Raw genomic sequence first — 8,605 nt, forward strand, 5'->3', positions numbered from 1 at the left:
CAAAATTTTAGTAGCTCTTCATTAGGAGATGAAGAAGGATGAGTGAATTGAGAGGTCTGCTGTTGGGTATTCTGTGGTCCTTGGGATTGCCTCAGGTGAGGTGCTCTATAAGGTTGGTTCTGCTGCTTGTTGTTGTTATTCCACCTCTGATTTCCCTGATTATCTCTGCCTCCTCTGTTATTGTTGTCCCTCCAATTCTGGTTAGAATTGTCCTGCCATCCATGGTTATTATTTCCACCTTGATTGTACCCTTGGTTGGGGCGATCATAGAAGTTATGAGTGGATGCCACCATGTTGTCTTCCTGTTGGAGTTGCGAGCATTCATCAGTATAATGGCTATAATCAGCACAAATTCCACAAACTCTCTGTGGGACTAACTGTTGGCCTTACTGTGCTGGAGAAGGTTGAGCTTGCTGAATTTGTTGTTGATTCAACTGCATTTGCTTCAGCAAGTTGGTCATTTCACAGATACTCTGAGCTAGAGCAGTAGTCTCTCTGCTAGAGGATACTTCTGCAACGGCTTTTGAACGGCCTTGTTTCTGCCTGTGATTCCTAGTAGATTCAGCTAAGTCGCTGATCAATTGCCATGCCTCATCAGTAGTTTTGTACTTCTTCATAGACCCATTGCTAGCACTTTGCAATGTGGTCTTATCTTGGGGCCTCATGCCCTGTGTGATATAGCTGAGTAACACTATCTTGTCAATCCTGTGGTGGGGGCATGCTTCCAGAAGATTATTGAAGCGCTCCCAGTATTCAAAGAGAGTCTCGTTGTCATCTTGAACAATTGTTGAAATGTCTTTCCTCAGTTTATCAGTAACTTCAGATCGAAAGAATTTCTCCAAAAACTCTTTTCTGAGCGTATCCCAGTTGGATACATTTGCTAGGGGTTGAGTGTAGTACCACTCTCCTGCTTTTCCCTCAAGAGAAAACGGGAAAGCTTTCAGCAGAATTGAAGTTTCATCAGCACCATCACGCCTGACAGTAGAACAGGCTGCTTGAAAATCTCTCAGGTGCTTGATAGGCTCTTGAGCAGGTAAGCCATGAAACTTGGGTATCAACTTGAGCAGTGTGGTCTTTATTTCAAAATCTGTAGCCACCGTTGGGTGATGCGCTTGAAACGGTCGCATTGTAAAATCAGGGGCTCCTTCCTCCTGGATAGTAACTTTTCTGGCTGCCGCCATGATACCTGTACGTAAATCAACCGAATTAGTAGAATGGGGGTTGGTTTCTTCCTCAGATGGCGTTTCAAATCTGCCCTCAGAGAGGACTAACCGATGCCGAGCTCGCCTTATTCGTGAGATGGTTCTTTCAATCTCAGGATAGAATACTGGCAAGCGTGGATCAGGAAGTGAACGCGTCATCTAGCGAAAGATACATGCAGCTCATAGTAGCAAAATAAAATAAAATGAAAATAAATAAATTCTAATTAATAACTTTAGCAATCTATTGCAACTCCCCGACAACGGCGCCAAAAATTGATGCGGGCAGAAATTGGCGAATTAAAAATTGTTAAAATATATACGTTGCAAGTATAGTTCTTAATTCGCCAGAAATCCACCTATCAATTTAGAAAGATGTCACAGAAAATTGAAATTTAAAATACTGGAAGTATGAATCCCAGGTCGTCTCCCAACGAGTTGCAGAAAAGTGTGCTATTTTATTAATCAGAGGTTTTCAAAAAGTTTTGAATTGAGCAAACAGGAAATTAAATTGGTGAATTTGAATGATGTAAATAAAAGCCTTTGACTGGGAAATGATCAGTTGGAATCCCTATTATTGTTGGAATGCTCTCAGGATTAATTGACAATTAAAGGTTGTCCTGTTTAGTTATCCTTCACTAGGTGAGAGAAAGTCAAACAAGTTGGAATGCTACGTTCGTTCACAAGTTGCAATCCACTTAATTAAAAGGGATTGGTATTAGTGATTAGGAGGCAATCCAACCATCAACCCAATTACAATTTTTCTTTCAAGCCTTCCAACTCAAGGGTTCCTTTCAATCAATTCCCCATCAAGTTAGGGAACTACTCGCTCATTGTGAATGTAAAATTCATAGCATATAAAAAGGAATTAAAGGAAGACATTGTAAATAAAAATCGAAATAGTCAATTAAAAGTAAAAGTGATCCTTATATTAAATAACCCTAAAAATATTCCAATGGTAAAATTAACAAAGCAAAGAACATGGAAGAGTGAAGCCAAGTAAAGAAAATGAACTAGAATGACGAAGTCTTGATGAGGTAATAACTCTTCTCAGTGTTCCAATGCCAAAAAGTAAGAGAAAATTAAATTCTAAGAACTATGAATGTGTAGAGAGAAAACCTAGAGGAATAGTAAAACTAGATCTAAAACTAAAACTGTGTAGAATGAATGTTGTTTTTTTTTGTTTCTGCATGTTCTCTGGCTCTAGTTTGCTGTTCTGGGCTGAAAATTGGGTCAAAATAGGGTCCAAAATCACCCCCAGCGATTCTGCAAATTATGCAGATCGCGCACGCCACGCGATCGCGTCGCTCATGCGGACGCGTCATTCGCGTTTCGCTTCACCACGCGGGCGCGTCGTCCACGCCTCCGCGTCGCTCGTGCTTTTCCATTTCGTGCGGTCGCGTCATCCATGCAGCTGCGTCATTGCGATTTGATCTTCTCCGCGCGGTCGCGTCGTCCCTGCGGCCGCGTCGCTTCTCGCTGGTCATCTCCTCAATTTCTTGTGTTCCTTCCATTTTTGCTAGCTTCCTTCCCAATCTCTAACTCATTCTTGCTCTATAAAGCCTGAAACGCTTAGCACACAGATCACGGCATCGAATGGAATAAAGGAGAAGTAAAATGCATAATTAAAAGTCTCTAGGAAGCAGTTTTCAATCATGTAATAATTTCAGGAAGGAAATATAAATGCATGCTATTTTAATGAATAAGTGGGTCAGGATCATGATAAAACCACACAATTAAACACAATATAAACCATAAAATAGTGGTTTATCAGTGAGCAAGGGGGGTTCATCCTCCCAAGTCTCATTACCAAATAACTTGGCATTTAGCTTCATGATTGCTCCAAGGTACTTAGCAACTTGCTCTTCAGTAACATCTTCATCTTCTTCAGAGGAAGAATACTCATCAGAGCTCATGAATGGCAGAAGTAAATTTAATGGAATCTCTATGGTCTCTGTATGAGCCTCAGATTCCCATGGTTCCTCATTAGGGAACTCCTTGGAGGCCAGTGGACGTCCATTGAGGTCTTCCTCAGTGGAAATCACTGCCTCATCCTCCTCTCCAGGTTTGGCCGTGTGGGTTATGTTGATGGCCTTGCACTCTCTTTTTGGATTCTCTTCTGTATTGCTTGGGAGAGTACTAGGAGGGAGTTCAGTAACTTTCTTACTCAGCTAACCCACTTGTACCTCCAAATTTCTAACGGAGGACCTTGTTTCAATTATAAAACTTTGAGAGGTTTTAATTAGATCAGAGACTATGGTTGCTAAGTCAGAGTGGCTATGCTTAGAATTCTCTGTCTGTTGCTGAGAAGATGATGGAAAAGGCTTGATATTGTTAAACCTATTTCTTCCACCATTATTGTTGTTGAAGCCTTGTTGAGGCCTCTGTTGGTCCTTCCATGAGAGATTTGGATGATTTCTCCATGAAGGATTATAGGTGTTTCTATAGGATTCTCCCATGTAATTCACCTCTTCCATTGCAGGGTTCTTAGGGTCATAAGCTTCTTCTTCAGAAGATGCTTCCTTAGTACTGCCTGTTGCTGCTTGCATTTCAGATAGACTTTGAGAAATCATATTGACTTATTGAGTCAATATTTTGTTCTGAGCCAATATGGCATTCAGAGTATCAATCTCAAGAACTCCTTTCTTCTAATTTGTCCCATTATTCACAGGATTCCTTTCAGAAGTATACATGAATTAGTTATTTGCAACCATTTCACTGAGTTCCTGAGCTTCTGCAAGTGTCTTCTTCAGATGAAGAGATCCTCCAACAGAGCTGTCCAGTGACATCTTGGACAGTTCAGACAGACCATCATAAAAAATACCTATGATGCTCCATTCTGAAAGCATGTCAGAAGAACACCTTCTGATCAATTGCTTATATCTTTCCCAAGCTTCATAGAGGGATTCACCTTCCTTCTGTCTGAAGGTCTAGACTTCCACTCTAAGCTTGCTCAATTTTTGAGGTGGCAAGAATTTGGCCAAAAAAGCACTGACCAGCTTTTCCCAAGAGTTCAGGCTTTCCTTAGGTAGTGAATCTAGCCATATTCTAGCTCTGTCTCTTACAGCAAATGGAAAAAGCATAAGCCTGTAGACCTCGGGATCAACCCTATTGGTCTTGACAGTGTCACAGATTTGCAAGAATTCAGCTAAGAACTGATGAGGATCTTCTAATGGAAGTCCATGAAACTTGCAATTCTGTTGCATTAGAGAAACTAATTGAGGCTTAAGCTCAAAGTTGTTTGCTCCAATGGTAGGGATAGAGATGCTTCTCCCATAGAAGTCGGGAGTAGGTGCAGTAAAGTCACCAAGCACCTTCCTTGCATTGTTGGCATTGTTGTTGTTTTCAGCTGCCATGGCTTCTTCTTGTTTGAAAAGCTCTGTTAGGTCCTCTACAGAGATTTGTACTTTAGCTTCTCTTAGCTTTCTCTTCAAGGTCCTTTCAGGTTCAGGATTAGCCTCAACAAGAATGTCTTTGTCCTTACTCCTGCTCATATGAAAGAGAGGGAAGAAGAAGGTATGAAATCCTCTATGTTATAGTATAGAGATTCCTTGAGGTGTCAGAGGAAAAGGAGAATAGAAGGAGAAGGTAGATAGAAGAGAATTTGAAATTATCAAGAGGGATAGAGTTCGAATTGCACATTGAGTAGGAGTGTTAGTCCCTTAAATAGAAGGATGTGAAAAAGAGGAGAAGAATTTTCGAAAAAACTTTGAATTAATTAAAAGAAATTTTGAAAAATTGGTTGATGATTTTCGAAAATTAAGATTGAGAAAGTAGTTAAGTGATTTTGAAAAAGATTTTGAAATTGGCAATAAAAAAGATATGATTGAAAATTAATTTTGAAAAAGATGTGATTGAAAAGATATGATTGAGAAGGTATGATTGAAAATCAAATAAAAAAGAAATTTTTAAAATTAAAGTTGATTACTTGACTAACAAGAAATTAAAAGATATGCTTCTAAAATTTAAAATTTGATCCTTTCTTAATAGGCAAGTAACAACTTGAAAATTTTGAATTAAATCATTAATTGGAGCAAGGATTTTTGAAAAAAGTAAAAAATAATAAAAAATGGAAAGAAATTGATTTTGAAAAGATATGATTTGAAGAAGATTTGATTTTGAAAAATTATGAAGATTTGAAAAAAAATTAGAATTAAAAACAAAATCGTACCTCTTGTGCCATCCTGGCGTTAAACGCCCAGAATGGTATCCATTCTAGCGTTTAACGCCCAAAATACTACCCTTTTGGGCGTTTATCGCCCAGCCAGGTACCTTGGCTGGCGTTTAAACGCCAATTTTCCTTCCTCACTGGGCGTTTTGAACGCCCAGCTTTTTCTATTTGATTCCTCTGCTGAATGTTCTGAATATTCAATTCTCTGTATTATTGACTTGAAAAGACATAGTTTTGAAAATTTTTTTGAATTTTTAATGATGAGAAAAATAACAGAATGAAACTAAACATGGAAAATCAAGATCAAAACAACAATGCATGCAAGACACCAAACTTAGAAATTTTTATACTAGAGATACTAACAAATTGAGAATGCATATGAGAAACAACAAAAGACACAAAACAAGAGAATTTAAAGATCAGAGCAAGGAAATCATCAAGAACAACTTGAAGATCGATGAAGAACATAATGCATATATTCGAAAAATGCAAGAAAAATAAAGACATGCAATTGACACCAAACTTAAGAATTGACACTAGACTCAAACAAGAAACATAAAATATTTTTTATTTTAAGATTTTATTAATTTTTTTGTAATTTTTCAAAAATTATTTGAAAAAAAGAGAAAATAAGGAATTCAAAATTTCTAATGAGAATTCCAGGAATCATGCAATGTTAGTCTAAAACTCCGGTCCAGGAATTAGACATGGCTTACTAGCCAGCCAAGCTTTCAGTGAAAGCTTCGGTCCAAAACACTAGACATGGCCAATGGCCAGCCAAGCTTTAGCAGATCATTACGTTCAACAACAAGATTGATAGAAATCAACAAGCTTTAAACATGGCTTCACAGCCAGCCAGACTTCAGCAGATCATCATGAAACTCTAGAATTCATTCTTAAAAATTCTAAAGTACAAATAAAATATATTTTTTTGTATTTTTGAAAATTTTTTTCGAAAATAAAAAGTAAAAGCTTAAACATAAAATAAAATTACCTAATCTAAGCAAGAAGACGAACCGTCAATTGTCCAAACTCGAACAATCCCTGGCAACGGCGCCAAAAACTTGGTGCACGAAATTGTGATCATCAATGGCGCCAACAGCTTGGTACGCACAATTGTAATCTCAACTCTTTGTCACAACTCCGCACAACTAACCAACAAGTGCACTGGGTCATCCAAGTAATAAACCTTACGTGAGTAAGGGTCGATCCCACGGAGATTGTCGGCTTGAAGTAAGCTATGGTCATCTTGTAAATCTCAGTCAGGCAGATTCAAATGGTTATGGAGAATTGATAATTGAAAGATAAATAAAACATAAAATAAAGATAGAGATACTTATGTAATTCATTGGTAGGAATTTCAGATAAGCGTATGAAGATGCTTCGTTCCTCCTGAACCTCTGCTTTCCTATTGTCTTCATCCAATCATTCATACTCCCTTCCATGGCAAGCTTATGTTGGGTTTCACTGTTGTCAATGGCTACCTCCCGTCCTCTCAGTGAAAATGTTCCAAATGCGCTGTCACCGTACGGCTAATCAGCTGTTGGTTCTCGATCATGTTGGAATAGGATCCATTGATCCTTTTGCGTTTGTCACACGCCCAACACTCGCGAGTTTGAAGCTCGTCACAGTCATCCCATCCCAGATCCTACTCGGAATACCACAGACAAGGTTTAGACTTTCCGAATCTCAAGAATGCTGCCAATTGATTCTCACCTATACCACGAAGACTCTGATCTCATGGAATGGAAGGCTCGGTTGTCAGGCGAGGCAACCATGCGTCACGAACCAGAAGGCTAAGAGATAAGCACTCAAGCTATTGCAAGTAGAACGGAAGTGGTTGTCAGGCACGCGTTCATAGGTGAGAATGATGATGAGTGTCATGGATCATCACCTTCTTCAGGTTGAAGAACGAGTGAATATCTTAAAGAAGAAGTAGGCATGAATTGAATAGAAGAACGGTAGTAACTGCATTAATTCACGAAGAACAGCAGAGCTCCACACCTTAATCTATGGTGTGTAGAAACTCCACCGTTGAAAATACATAAGAACAAAAGGTTTAGGCATGGCCGAATGGCCAGCCTCCCAAAGAGGGTTCAATCATCAAAACATGATTCCAAGATGATTAAAAGATTCAAAATACAATAGCAAAAGGTCCTATTTATAGAGAACTAGTAACCTAGGGTTTACAGAAATGGGTAAATGATGCAGAAATCCTCTTCCGGGCTCACTTGGTGTGTGCTTGGGCTGAGCATTGAAGCTTTCACATGTAGAGACTTTTCTTGGAGTTAAACACCAGCTTTGGTGTCAGTTTGGGCGTTTAACTCCAGCTTTTATGCCAGTTCTGGCGTTTTGACGCTGGAATTTTTATGCTGACTTAGAACGCCGATTTGGGCCATCAAAGCTTGGGCAAAGTATGGACTATTATATATTGTTGGAAAGCCCAGGATGTCTACTTTTCAATGCCATTGAGAGTGCGCCAATTGGGCTTTTGTAGCTCTAGAAATTCCACTTTGAATGCAGGGAGGTCAGAATCCAACAGCATTTGCAGTCCTTTTTCAGCCTCTGAATCAGATTTTTGCTCATGTCCCTCAATTTCAGCCAGAAAATACCTGAAATCACAGAAAAACACACAAACTCATAGTAAAGTCTAGAAATGTGATTTTTATTTAAAAACTAATAAAAATATAATAAAAAGTAACTAAAACATACTAAAGACATACTAAAAACAATGCCAAAAAGCGTATAAATTATCCACTCATCAAAGAGCAAGACATAGAAAGCAAGATTAGTAGAGAATTGAGAGAATTGAACCTCAAACACCTGAGCGATTAGAGTGTATACACTTCCAGTGAGGGTTCGATGCTCGATTCCTTGTTCCCGGCTTTCATGAGCTATCTTCTTCTTGCAAGTCTATTTGTACTTCATTTTTATGATTTGAATTAGTGAAATCCAGTTCATATTTGTTCTTGAAAGATTTATTTACTTTTCACCAAGTAGGTAGAAACATTTGCATGTAGTTGCATTCATACAGATAGGTTGCATTTCATACATTCTACCATTCCTCTTCACTCTTGTAGCTTCTCTTGAGCTTAGCATGAAGACATGCTAATGTTTAAGTGTGGGGAGATTTGATGCACCACTATTTCGTGGTACATTTTGTACTTAATTGAGTGGATTTTATCCACTAAACTCACACTTATTCATACAACGCGCATGTTTTACATTTTCCTTC

General features: G+C 38.6%; 1 non-coding gene across 1 annotated transcript; it reads left to right on the plus strand.

Annotated features, from left to right (window-relative positions):
- Nucleotides 1–702: 702 nt before the first annotated feature.
- On the plus strand, nt 703–809 carry LOC148547657 (small nucleolar RNA R71). Its single transcript, XR_015898307.1, has one exon. It is a non-coding gene; the product is annotated as a small nucleolar RNA R71 (small nucleolar RNA).
- Nucleotides 810–8,605: the final 7,796 nt, after the last annotated feature.

The sequence above is a fragment of the Arachis ipaensis genome, chromosome B8 (assembly GCF_059453495.1).
Source record: "Arachis ipaensis isolate K30076 ecotype BB chromosome B8, ASM5945349v1, whole genome shotgun sequence".
Classification (NCBI taxonomy): domain Eukaryota; kingdom Viridiplantae; phylum Streptophyta; class Magnoliopsida; order Fabales; family Fabaceae; genus Arachis; species Arachis ipaensis.